This window comes from Pongo abelii, chromosome 9, assembly GCF_028885655.2.
Source record: "Pongo abelii isolate AG06213 chromosome 9, NHGRI_mPonAbe1-v2.0_pri, whole genome shotgun sequence".
Taxonomy (NCBI): domain Eukaryota; kingdom Metazoa; phylum Chordata; class Mammalia; order Primates; family Hominidae; genus Pongo; species Pongo abelii.
In genome coordinates, this window is record NC_071994.2 from 87,617,691 (window position 1) to 87,631,547 (window position 13,857).

General features: G+C 35.3%; 1 protein-coding gene across 8 annotated transcripts in view; it reads right to left on the reverse strand.

Annotated features, from left to right (window-relative positions):
- Positions 1-13,857, reverse strand: part of DLG2 (discs large MAGUK scaffold protein 2) — a 2,173,778-nt gene that overhangs the window by 1,983,446 nt on the left and 176,475 nt on the right. The gene's annotated exons all lie outside the window — the stretch shown is intronic.

Genomic DNA, 13,857 nt, shown 5'->3' on the forward strand with positions numbered 1-13,857 from the left:
TACCACGGATTGTTTAACTGTTCACCTACTGAATGAGCTGGTTCCAGATTTTGGCTATTAAAAATAAACTGCTGTGAACATTCACATACAAGATTTTGTGTGACCATACGGTAATTGCATGTTTCATTTTATAAGAAAGTATTCAACCTTTTCCCACAGTGGCTGTGCTATTTTACATTCCCACCAGCAATGAATGAATGACCCAGTCTAGTTGCAAGTTCTGGATCTGCTACATGTTAACCAGGTGAACTTAGGCAAGCTAGTTTATTACTTTTAGGATTTGCTTCCTCAGCATTTTTTTTTTTTTTTTTGAGACAGCCTTGCTCTGTCACCCAGGCTGGAGTGCAGTGGCATGATCTCTGCTCACTGCAACCTCAGCCTTCCGGGTTCATGCCATTCTCCTGCCTCAGCCTCCTGAGTAGCTGGAACTACAGGCATCCACCAGCACACCCGGCTAATTTTTTGTATTTTTAGTAGAGACGGGGTTTCACCATGTTAGCCAGGACGGTCTCGATCTCCTGACGTCATGATCCACCTTCCTCAGCCTCCCAAAGTGCTGGAATTACAGGTGTGAGCCACCACGCCTGGCCTGTTTCCTCAGCTTTTAATCTGAGGATCACAATATGTTTTCAGGGCTGTTACTGGGATTAAAAGAGATATATGTGTGAAACAAAAAGTCAAAAAGTAGTAACAGAGTATAGAGTAATGGCTAAGAAGACACACTGCATATTAAAGAGCCTTATTTTATGAATAAATGCTTGCAGTAAGGAGGAAAATGCCTGGAGTTAAGCAGGAAGACTGGATATTAGAAAGGAAGAGAATATAAATTATAGATTAGTGCCATTTTTGCTTAATAAGATCATAAATGCTAGATAGAGGTATTTTATTTTAATGCGTAAAAATCCTAGGCTCTGAAATCAGACTGTCTGGATTTGAATTCCACCTCTATCTCTTAATATATGGCTTAGGTAGGTTACTTATCTTCTTTGTGCTTTCATACTTTTATCTATAAAATTATAATATGACTAATATTTACTTCACCAATCTGTTGTGAAGATTAAAAGTGTTGATACACATAATGAAGTTAGACTTATGCCTACAACAAAATAATTATTAACCATTGTCATTTTTAAATGTCTGCTTTGTCTCCCTTCTATGTATTCGCTGTATGACCTTGGATAAATCATGTAACAATTGCTGTGTCTCAGTTTCCTTATCTGTACAAAAGAATAAGATATTATAGAACTATGATAAAGATTAAATGTGATAACATATTTAAGATGCTTGGTACATAGCAAACATGATATAAATGTTAGCTCCCTTGCCTTCCTAATCATCAATTATGTCACTATATTGTAACCAGACATTTTTCTCATTTCTCTCAGGAGTAAGGCTGCCACCTGTCACTTTTCCCAAGAAAAGTGCTTTGTACAGCTTTGTACAGCTGCTTAACTTGCTGCGTGAAGTTTAGAGTACAGAAGCTTTGTACCAAAGTATACTTTAATTGTTCACAAGTGTCTTTATGCTCAATTTCTGGTAATAGACTGTTTTTGAAAATTCATTCCTAAAAATGTGTGTCTCTCAACTAGGACAAAGTTGTTACAGTGATGATTACTTATTTTTTCCAGAGGGAAATAAATTAGGTAAACACAACCATATTATCATCTTGTCTAACAGTGTATTAAAGAAGAAAAACTAGGCTCTTTATAAGTGGGTATAAAGCACAGCAGGTAGAGCGGAGATTCCTGGGGGAACCTATAGGCACTGGTGTTATAAATTCCATGAAACATGGGGTCTAGGTGACCCTATGAAGTAGATAATTTGGGTCTGTAAACTCAAAATTAATAAGATCTCAAATAGACTTCCTCTGAGAAGCATTGTGGTACCTTGTCACGTCCATTTGAGTCAGCTGTTTTGATTCAGGAGCATTTTGATATTTGGGCATTTTGACACCTCCTAAAAGCAAACAATTAAGCTTTCAGCTTTTATGATAACTGTGTAACTTGTATTAAAACAGCAACAACATCCCTAAGTCTTAACCCTTTGTGATGGGGTCAAGGATGAGATGGAGGAGAGGGATGGGGTCAGAAATTAAAACTCAGATTGGTTTAAAGATGGAGATAGAGTGAATGAATTGGGTAATTTAAAGATGGAATAAACCTCAATACTTGAAGGAGATTCAGAGATGAAATGAGGGACAAGCAGAATGATGAGATAAGGTTAGAGCACCGTCTACTAAAAGTCACCTATCATTTCAAGCAAGGGTCTATGAATTCTCTGAATTTTAGTTATATCTTGAGCAGTATACATTTGCATCTCCAAAGCTATTATTTCTTTTTTAAATGTGCAATGGTCATTTATAATTACTTTTAAATTTTTTTTAAAAAACTGACGGCTTAGTAATGTGACTTTTTCATTCCTCCATTTGAAAATCTGAATGATAAAATGAAAGTCTCGGTAAAAGATTAGCAGTCAGGGAGAAACACTGAGCACAAAATATAATGAGTGCAATGGGCTTAAAAGAAAGAAAGTTTATACCTAGTTGGAGGAGAATCAGAAGAGGCACCCTAGAGGAAGTGGTATTTGCAACAGACTTTGAATAATGAATTCTATCCTTGTCTTTGTGACTAAGTAGCTTCCTAGCTACTCAACTGGAATTGCTCTCACAAGGTCACCAATGGCTTTAAACTTAAAAAAAAAAAAAAAAAAAAAAAAAAAACTGTCAGAATCTGTTCAAATAAAAAGAAGAAATTAAAAGTAATTCAAAAATTAGTTTTAAAATTCAATGAACACTTTTCAAACTCACTTATTAACATTTTCTGTATCATTTGATACTGTTAACAACTCTTTCATGCTTATAATTTCTCTCTCAGCTATTGTGTTATTTTTCCTCTCTCTTAGTTCTCCTCCTGCCAGAGGAATCTGCCTATTGTCCTTTGTAAGCTTCTTTTCCTGTACTTACCCTTAAGATTCCCTAGGGATTATGCCCTTAACCCTCTTCTATTCTCCACTATAGACGAAGACTATTCTCTGTCTCTATATCAATGAGCTTTAACTAGATTATGTATGCTGTAGCAACATACAATCCCAAAATCTCAGTAGTTTATAACAAAGGCTTATGTTTCACTCATGTGTTCTATCTTTTGTAGGTCCACAACTGCAGCTTAGCCCGGCATCTTCTCCACTGAAGGAGAAGCCCCTGTCTGAAACGTGCTGGTCTTGTAAGAGAGGGAAAAGATGGTAGACCACAAGATGTTCCTTAAAACTTATTCTTAGAAGTGGCACACAACTTCACAGTTTATTAGCCAAGGAAAGTCAAATGGCCAAAACTGACTTCAGTAAAGTAGAAGTTTATTCCTCCCTCAAGTATAGACTAGTGGAGAGTTGCCAGTAAGGAACGGAAGCATTTTGTCTGACAATAAGACAATCTATCACAGTGTTAAATGCCCAAATACCACCTATATATCTTATCAATTTATAAGACCAGCTTAAACATCTCACAAGAGCACCAAAGTATATATTTTATTAAGATTTCTTCTGTATATCCCACAGACATCACAGCTCAAGAGTCAAATCTAAACTCATCACTTTCTCCCCTGATCCCACTCTCATTTCTCCCCTTTACCGACCCTACTCTAAATATGGTTTTCCTTATATTTGTAAATGGTACCATCATCCACACTTTCAACCAGAGGTTAACTCCTCCCTCTTCATAACCAATCCTTTATAATAGGCCTGAGTCTTCTCCAGTATATTTCCTATGTGCTTCTTAAATCTCTCATTTCCTTTTCATCCCTTCTGCCAATGATTTTGTTAAGGTCCTCATTATCTTTCAACTGATCACTGTAATACTCTCCAAATTGGCATCTCTGACTCCAGTCTCAATCAATGATCACTTATTCATTCAGTCAACAAATATTTATTAAGTTATCATTATATGTTAAGCTCTGAATATACAACGGCGAGCAAGGTAGCCATGGTTCCCACTCTTGTGGAACTTATAGCTTTCACAAAAAGAGAATTAAATTATTGACAGCACAAAGTGTGGTAAATGCTATGATTCACTCATCTAAAAACTACTGTTAGGCAGAATCTACTAATGTATAAAGGCACTGTTCTAGTCCCTGAGGATATAGAAATGAATGACAGACAAAGATCCTGTCCAGGAATAAATACATAATTTTAAAAATATGATAGTTTCAAGTAATGGCAAGTGCTATTTAAAACATAATAAATAGTAATATGATAGAGCACAAGTGGAAGATGTAAGGATAGCTAAGTAGTCTTGGTGGTAAAGAAAGGATTTTCTGACTTAAGCTAAGACCAGAATGATGAGAAGCCATGAAGAGATCCAGAGGAAAGTATCCCATACAGAAGAAAAAATCAATGTAAAAGCTGTCAGGGACAAGCTGAGACACAATGAGCAAGAAAATAAGTGACAGGAGATGAAGTCAGAAAGCTCAGTAGAGAATATATTATGTATATCTTTACAGAATATGTCAAAAGATTTGGATTTTTATCCTAAGTGTAGTAGAATGCCATTGGAAGGTTTAAAACAGAGAAATGGCATGATCAAATTTACATTTTTAAAGAAGACTTTTGACTGCTGTGGGAAAAATGGAAACCAGGAGCAAAAGTAGAATTAGGAAGGCCAGTAAGTCAACTCCTAAAGCAATCTAAGCAAGACATCATGTTGGCTTGGACTAGAGCAGTAGCAGTGGCATATACAAGAAGTATAAATATGGTCAAGTTATATTTAGAGTTAGAGACAGTGAGACTTGATGATAGATTAGACGTGGGGATGAAAAGAAAGTGGAATCAAAAATGACTCATCAGAGTTTAGCGTGAGAAACCTGGGTATATGGTGGTGCCATTACCAGGGATGAGAAAGTTAGAAATAAAAGATAGCAAAAGAGAAATTAAAAGTTTTCTTTTGGGTCAGGAACAATGGCTCGTGCCTGTAATCCCAGCACTTTAGAAGGCCAAAGAAAGAGGATGGCTTGAGGTCAGGAGTTTGATACCAGCCTTGGCAACATAGCAAGACCTGTCTCTACCAAAATAAAATTTAAAAAAAAAAAAAAGCCAGACATGGTGGCATATACCTGTAGTACCAGCTATTCAGGAAGCTGAGGCAGGAAGGTTACCTGAGGCCAGCAGTTCAAGGCAGTGAGATTTCATCATGCGACTACACTCCAACCTTAGCAAAAGAACAAGACCTTCTCTCAAAAAAAGGAAGAAGGAAGAAGAAGGAAGAAGGAAGAAGAAGAAGGGAAGAAGAAGAAGAAGAAAGAAGAAGAAGAAGAAGAAGGAAGAAGAAGGAAGAAGAAGGAAGAAGAAGAAGGAGGGAAGATAAAAGAGTTTTCTTTTTGAACAAGTTAAGTTGTTAGGCAAAGTACAGTGCTATGACAATATACAATAGGGGGAAATATAATAAACTAATGGTGTCAGGAAATGATTCCTATAGAAAATAAGATGTGAAAAAAAGAATTGAAAAAATCCTCCATAATAGTCAGTGTAATCTTTATAAAATACACATCTGATTAGAACATTTCTTTTCTTAAGATCTGTCACTAATTTTTTTATCTACTACAGCATGATTTCTCTGAATACCCTTTAAGATGTCAATCTCCTCCATCAGACTGTGAGTCCCTTGGGTGAAGAATTCATTGCTGTTCATTCACAATTTATCACAATAACTAGAAAGTAGTAATTGTGACTTCAACCTAAAACACAGTACTTGTTACATAGAACATAGAACATAGAACATAGCCCTGTGTTAAGTGGGTAATCTAGCTGTGTAATAGTCAAGTCGCTTAGTCTCTGTGAGGCTTATTTCTTCCATTATGAAAGGCAGAACCTCTTTAAGATCACCTCCAACTTTAATATTCTATGATAAGTTTCTCTGTGAAATGTGAAAACTTTACATTTGAAAGTCATTTGCAATCAATTAGAATTCCAGTCCAGACTTGTGTGATGCTTAAATGTGCTACACAGTTTCTCAACACCTCTGTTTCTTCATGTGTGAAATAAAAAATTAAAATATTGCTCCACTTCATAGAAAATCTCATTGATGACGTAAACCATATTTAAATGTCAAATGATTAAAATAGTAAGCAGAATTCTGTAAATGAAAGAATATTTTTTCTTAAATGATTTGTGATCAGAAATGAGACTTGTTGCCTGCTAAATTATGCCTTACTACATTTGGAAGGAATATGTTCATAACTAATGATTTCTCCTTGTTTCGTCTTTTATCAAGCTGTTCTTTGCTGTGTGTGAATCATTATAAGAACAACGAAGTAAGCCCTAATTTTTTCAAGAGTATGTTTGTGAAATATAACTCAAATGTACAACCTCTTCCATCTCTTTATATTTCTTCACCAGACTTCTCTATTTTGTTTTTACCATTGTATCAAATCTCCAATTTTTAAATATTCACCAATGGCAAAGTATGATTTTATGTAGAACCAACTTTTCAAGAACATTATATCCTATTATTTGATATTCAATCTATGTTCAATAATTTTACTTCATTCACCTACTACGTCAATGTGTTTCACAGTGGAAAATTTTAACTCCAACTTAAAAAAATGCTACCAAAATCAAAAATCTTTTGGAAACACAACAGAAATGAAACATAATTCAAGCAATCTAAAAATATAAACTGGAAAAACATATACTGAAATGGAATGAACAGGGGTAGGAATGCAAGCACTGGTAGGAGTTATCCTTGACCACAACATTTGCAGCTATAGCTGAGTAAGAAAAAAAGTTAATCCCAGTGGAATTGCTCTATGGCTAACAGGCAGTATGTAAAGAGTGTTATAATATCAGTTTGTTTTCAGGATAATACACCCTTTTAAAACCTGGACACATTTTGGTGGAAATTGGCTAACACTCACCACTGCTGTTACCTTTGCTTCCTTAGGCACAGTTAGATTCTACTACCAAGATCCTTTGGAGCTAGGTGCACCCAGATGTCCAAATTGTGGCCAGTGGAATATGGATAAATCTCCACAAGGCAACATGCATGCCCCCGACAAGAGCTATGCCCATCTCTTCTGGCTGCCAGGCCAGTAAATAAAAGATCTCTGGTGTATGTACATGAGACAGCTGGTGGGAAGGAACGCAGCAGCTACCTTTATAGACTTCTGTCTTTGATTTCGCACAACTATGCTTCTAATACATTTACTAGAAAGTTAAGTTGGTACAAAAGTAATTGTGGTTCTTGTAGTTACTTTTAATGGCAAAAGCCACAATTACTTTTGCAACAACCTAATAGTGTATATTGCCTTTCTCAGAAAAAACTGTACTTGCCAGAACCATTGCTGAGAAGATTTATAACTTTGTTTACAAGGTTAAAAATAAAATATAACCATGAGAATAAAAAGGATTAGGATGTTGAATTTAAAACATTAAAACCAAAAATAAAGTAAGAGAAAGAACAGATAAAACAACATAAATCCGGGGAATAAAAGTGTACTAAAACAATGATAGACCAACATCTACAAATTCTACCAAAAATGCTGTACCTGGTAGATATTAAACAGCATATGCTGTTGAGGAATGCAATATCTTGAAATCAGGACAAATACTATCTGCAAAGAGGAGTTCTTAAAAGATTTAAGGTAAAGGATTTTGGATGGTGGGGAGAAACAATTACAAGGAAACAGGCGCAAATGGACTCCAGACATGTTTTTGAGAGGGTTTGGACTCTTTCATCTCCTGGACAAATCCAGAAGCCATAACAGTGGAGAAGAGCCACAACAAAGCCCATTGTGATAGGACTCTCAAAATTCAAAGCACTGGCCGGGCGCAGTGGCTCATGCCTGTAATCCCAGCACTTTGGGAGGCCAAGGTGGGTGGATCACCTGAGGTCAGGAGTTTGAGACCAGCCTGGTCAACATGGTGAAACCCCGTCTCTACTGAAAAATGCAAAAAATTAGCTGTGCATCATCGCCTGCGCCTGTAATCCCAGCTACTCAGGAGGCTGAGGCAGGAGAATCACCTGAACCTGGGAGGTGGAGGTTGCAGTGAGCCGAGGTTGCACCACTCCTGTCCAGCCTGGGCAACAAGAGTGAAACTCCGTCTCAAAAGAAAAAAAAGATTGAAAGCAATAATCAGAACAGGCACACCTCATTTAAAAAGAGACACATTCCTAAAAGTGGTATACAGTTTTAATTTTTATTTTTTCTTTTAAACACACAAATTCCTTTTTTAGAACCTAACACAGTGGACACTCTATAAAAATTTTGGGATTGACGAAACCACTGATGGAGGAAACCATGGAGGCTTTCCATCCATTACTCTCACATCACTCTATATATTATGTACACTGCCTCTAATCTACAGATGAGAAATTTTAAGCACAGAGATATTAAACAACTTGCCCAAAGCCACATATATGTCTGCTGACTCTAAAACCCATTGTTTACAACTTGTGGCTTTGTTTGCTAAAAGATCCCTTCCTCTTTAAGTAAAAGAGCAAATTTTACCTTACAAACCATCAGACCCTAAATTAATCTACCTGAAAAATAAAATGTTGGTATGGTGTTTTGAGTTGCTTCAAAGTGAGACACATTAAGGACAAAGTGTTTGAGAACATTTAAAGGTCTTTTAACTTCATTAGGGTTTTAAGTCTGATAGATTTAACATGCCTCTACAAAATGTACAATCTAATCATGTTGAAAGATCAAATCTAGAATAAGCCCTATTAATTAGCACAAGAAATAACAGTGCCATTTGTTGCCATTGGAGGAAATGGTTTTGTTATAGATTTCTAAGAGAAATTAGTTAGATTTTACTTTGAATGCCATAAAATGTTGTTTATATTCTTTTTCAAATAACAATTCTCGTTAATAAGATAACAAAGACATACTGCTTTGTAATTCTTACGAAAATAAATTTGTTAATAATCACTTAAAACAATAGCTTCCATTTGTTTAGTAAATATCGATCAGGTAAATGTTCTGGGCACTTTATAAACATCTTATTTAATCCTTGCTACAATTCTTTAAGATAAAATACTATTTTTCACATTTTATAGGTTCATTAAGGCTTAAATAACTAAAATTATATAGCGTGAATAATACAACCACAGATGCATCTTATTCTAAAGCCCATGCTATCTCCATTGTGTCCTAATTGGAGCTACCTTAAAAGAAATATTACTCAGTGACACCTCCAGTTTGAAGGGATATAATATATGTGCGTGTGTGTGTGTGTGTTTATATATTAATATATAATATTTTAAAATTTAGAACGTAAATTTGTTTTAAAATGAAAAACTTCTAAGAAGAAGCTTTGTATATCAAAGACAATAAATACATTCTGCCATTTGAATAAAATCTTTGTCTAATGAATCATGGCAATTTTACATTATTTAAAAAGAGAAAGGCAACACAGTGTGCATTGGTCATAAGTTGAAAATATTCCATTGTAAAGTCAAAAAATCATAAATAGAACCATTATAAATTAAAGACCAATTGTACAGAAGTTCTAATCTGCCATTTAATTGACTAGTTGTATAACTAACCTTACAAATTTCACTTTAAGTCTTCAAACTTCTTCCATACTGATAATCTAGCTTTCACTTCTTTATTTAACAAATACTAAATTCTAGAAACATTGACAGACTCCAAGAATACTATGATGAAAAACACATTTGTTATGGACTGAATTGTGTCTCCCCTGCCCCCTACCCAAACTAATATGTTGAAATTCTAACTCCCAGTACTTTAGAATGTGACTATATTTAGAGATGGCATCTTTAAAGAGGAAATCAAGTTAAATGAGGTAATTAGGGTGGAACCCAACCCAATATGACTGGTGACTTTATAAGAAAAGGAGAAGATTAGGACACAGATACAGAAGGAAGACCAAATGACAATACAAGGGGAAGATAGCCATCTGCAAGCCAAGGAGAGAGGTCCCAAAGAAAACAACCTTGCCAACCATTGCCAACCACCTTGATCTTGGACTATTAGCTTCAAGAATTGTGAGAAAATAAATTTTTGCTGTTTAAACAATCGAATTTGTGATATTTATTATGGCAGCTCTAGAAAACTAATACATATTTCATGATTTATTTGTGTTCCCTCAGTCATTACCCTAAACATTAATGTAAAAATTTGAAGCTTAAAATTTCTGAAAAAAAAAAATTATGAAAAGGTCAAATCCCAAGAAAGAAACCGTAAGTATTTTTATTTTGGAACTTTAACTGAAATTAGACTTGTACATCAATAAATTTGAGGGGGATGAGACAGACAGAAAAGGCAATTGTTTCCCAAACTGATCTTAACCAATCTCTTTGAAAATGTTTTCCCAAAAGTCTAATAATTCCAGGAATTCTCTGAACTTGGAGGCAGCTTAGAGCAATGGACAGATCGTTGACCTTACAGACAGTTAAATCTCAGCAGCTAGCTGACTCTGGGCAAGTTATTTAGCATTTCTTAGCCTCGATTGCTAATATGAAAATTAGGAAACTCATAGTTTGACTCAAATGAAATAATCCAAATTAAAGCGATTTTTATACTTGAAAGTACCTTACAATGTTTTCATACGGAATAATTTTCCTGCTTTAGCAATCTAAATAGCCCTATCAGAAAAGGATATCAATGAATTTCTAATCTAAACTAGACTATTGCTAAGAGACAACATTAAGTTTACCAGTTCCTGGAAACTATTCATTTTAAAAACACTACATTCAGTATTCTGGAATTTCCTCAATTCTCCTTGAGCATTCAAATAATGAGCAGAGACCTTGAGACAAGATTTGGGGTGAGAAAGTAAAAATAAATTCAGACACCAAAAATCTGCCCTGACATTCATCAGGCTGGAATTATAGGCCCAGATAAAGCTGGCTGGAAAGTTAAAAGGAAACACTATTTCACCCAAGGATATGCTGCCATTATAAAGTATCATCACAACCCCTTTCTTTGAATGTCTACTGCTTTCTTACTGAAAAACTTTGTTCTGTAAAATCAAAGACAATCAGAGAATTTGCTTCTGAAATTCTCTCAGTAAAAATGAAATATCCCACTCTTGTCTGGAGGTTCTAAGTCACTTTGACACAGATAAGTAGCCTCTATTTAGGATCCAGGAAATACCTTCAGATAAGGGTTTGGGGACCCAATATTCAACATCTATCTTATCTTTATTGCTTCCAAGGAAACAAGTCCATTGCCACACCCACATCTAAAGCATTTACACATAGCCTCACTCCTTCCTTTCCTTTGAGCCTATCAAACACTAATATATTTAAAGTAGTTCCCATTCTTCATTTCTGACTGTGCTTATTTATACTTCTCTCTCCCCTCCCTCCTCCTCTTCCTTCCACTCTCTTTTAAATCAAACATGCCAGAAGTTGTTTACTTTAATCTTATCAAAAAAAACTCAGTCATTATTGATCCTCTTTATTCTGTGTTTTGTTTGATCAGTATCTTCTCTATTATTTCCTTTTATCCATTTTATTGAATTTATTCTGTCCTTTTTCTAACATGTTAAATTGGATACTTGGCTTATTAATTTTTTTCCTTTCCTTTTTCTATGTATTTTCCTTGGTTGGAATTTTTATGCTTCCTGAAACAGAGAATTATGTCTTCCATCAATTCTGGAAATTTTTCATCCAGGACTTAAAAATTGCTTCTGCCACATTAATTCTAGTCTCTTCTGGAACTCCAATGGGTGATATCAGCTCTTGTCATTCTAATGTCCATGTCTTTTAACCATTCTTTCACGTTTTTCATCTCTTTGTGATAATTTCTTTAACTCTATCCTTTATTTCGTTAATTTATAATTTTCTTTTGTATAATCTTCATTTAAACCATCTACTTTTTAGTTATTATAATTTTCATTTTTAGGAGTTCTATTTTGTAATTTTTATTTCCTATTCTGCCCCATCTTTTTAATTATATCTTATTCCTCTCATATTAGAGAGTACATGCTTTATTTAAACATTTTAAACATTATATGAAGTGTTTAGTGATATTTTCTGGTAAGTATTACTTACAGTGATTTATTTCTCATGTATTTTGTAGTTTTCATTCTCAATTCATGTTTTATTAAAGCTGTTCTTAGGTAACTCCATGAAGCCTGGGTTGAAGCTACATTCAGTAAAAGATGATATGCATTTGCTTCTGCCAATCACCTGAGTGCTTTCGAATTTGAACTACCTAAAGTTTTTTTTGTTTTTGTTTTTTCAGCTCTAGACTGCTCAGACTACAAAAATGATATAAATTTTGACTGGGCACAGTGGGTCACGCCTGTAATCCCAGCACTTTGCAAGGCCAAGGTGGGTGGATCACCTGAGGTCGGGAGTTCGAGACCAGCCTGACCAACATGGAGAAACCCTGTCTCTATTAAAAATACAAAATTAGCTGGGCATGGTGGCGCATGTCTGTAATCCCAGCTACTTGGGAGGCTGAGAAAGGAGAATCGCTTGAACCCAGGAGGCAGAGGTTGCATGGTGAGCCAAGATCGCACCACTGCACTCCAGCCTGGGCAACAAGAGTGAAACTCCGTTTAAAAAAAAAATGACATAAATTTTAACTTGAAAGTGATATCAGGGCTGCCTTTGTGGTTATCAATTTTCAGAGCAGATATTTCTATTGTTTTCTACGAGAGCCCAGGCTAACACATACCTTCTTGCCAAGTTGTCTTGCTTATCTTCCTTATTTGACAGGGAGACATTTTTTTTCACCTCTACCCTCACATTAATCATAGAGTTAATTTCTGGCTTTATGTGGGTTCTCAGAGATATCTTCACATCTGTGTGTATACTAGGCTTTTTCTCCTCCACTGCCTGGTCATTAAAACAGGATTACCATAATTAGCAAATGCCCTCTAGATAGCTATGATATCAGCAACCACCTACAATTCTATTTCCAACTCATCTTCTTTTTTGGCCCCCACAGACTTCCTTTACTTATTTGTGAGCTCACTTAGGAATTTTAAAATATTGTTGCTACTCCATCAAGTATTTGTAAATATCTTATATTAGAGATTTTTTCAGGACATTTTATCTGCAATTTTGCTGGTAATGAAACTCAGTTCACTCTTCAACCAACCCCAATCTGGGGCTTTTATTCTCATCATTACATTGAAACTATTCACACAAAGATAAAACTTTGCTATAATTTTCTATGAGTCTCAATTTATTTGGCCTCTCAGAAGTTTTCGGTGGAATTGAATTATCTTTCCTTCTTCTCCATTCTCAGCTTCCATAACTCTATATTCTTTTTGTTTCCTCCTACCCACGTAGCTTTTTTCTGCCTCCTTTGTTTGCTCTTCCTCCATATTTCTAAACATTGAAACCACTCAGAGCTTGTTTCTGGTCATCTCCTCAATCTACATTCTCATCCTAGGAAATCTTGACCACTTCCATGGCTTTATATTATGCACATGCCAACAACTCTTAAATGTGTATCACCAACCCAAAATTATCCTCTAAATTCCAAATCTACATCTCTAACTACCTACATAACATATCTGCCTGTACATCGCACAGGGATCTCAAACTTCATCTTCTAATCTAACCCATATCTGCAAATGATACATCCATCAACCTACTTATTATTGTCAAAAGTCTAGTGGCTAGCCTTGATAACTTCTTCAACTTCTCTGCCACTAACTCACATCCAAACCATTACCAAATTCCATAAATACTACCTAAAGATACATATCTTAAATCTACCCACTTCTCTCCATCTCCAACAGCAGACCAAGTCACCAACATTTCTTACCCACAATATTGCAACAGATGTAACTGATTTCACTGTTTACTCAGTAACCACCACCTTCCACCCCCAATACACAATATCTATAGTGATTTGAAAATATTAAACTGGCTCATGCCAC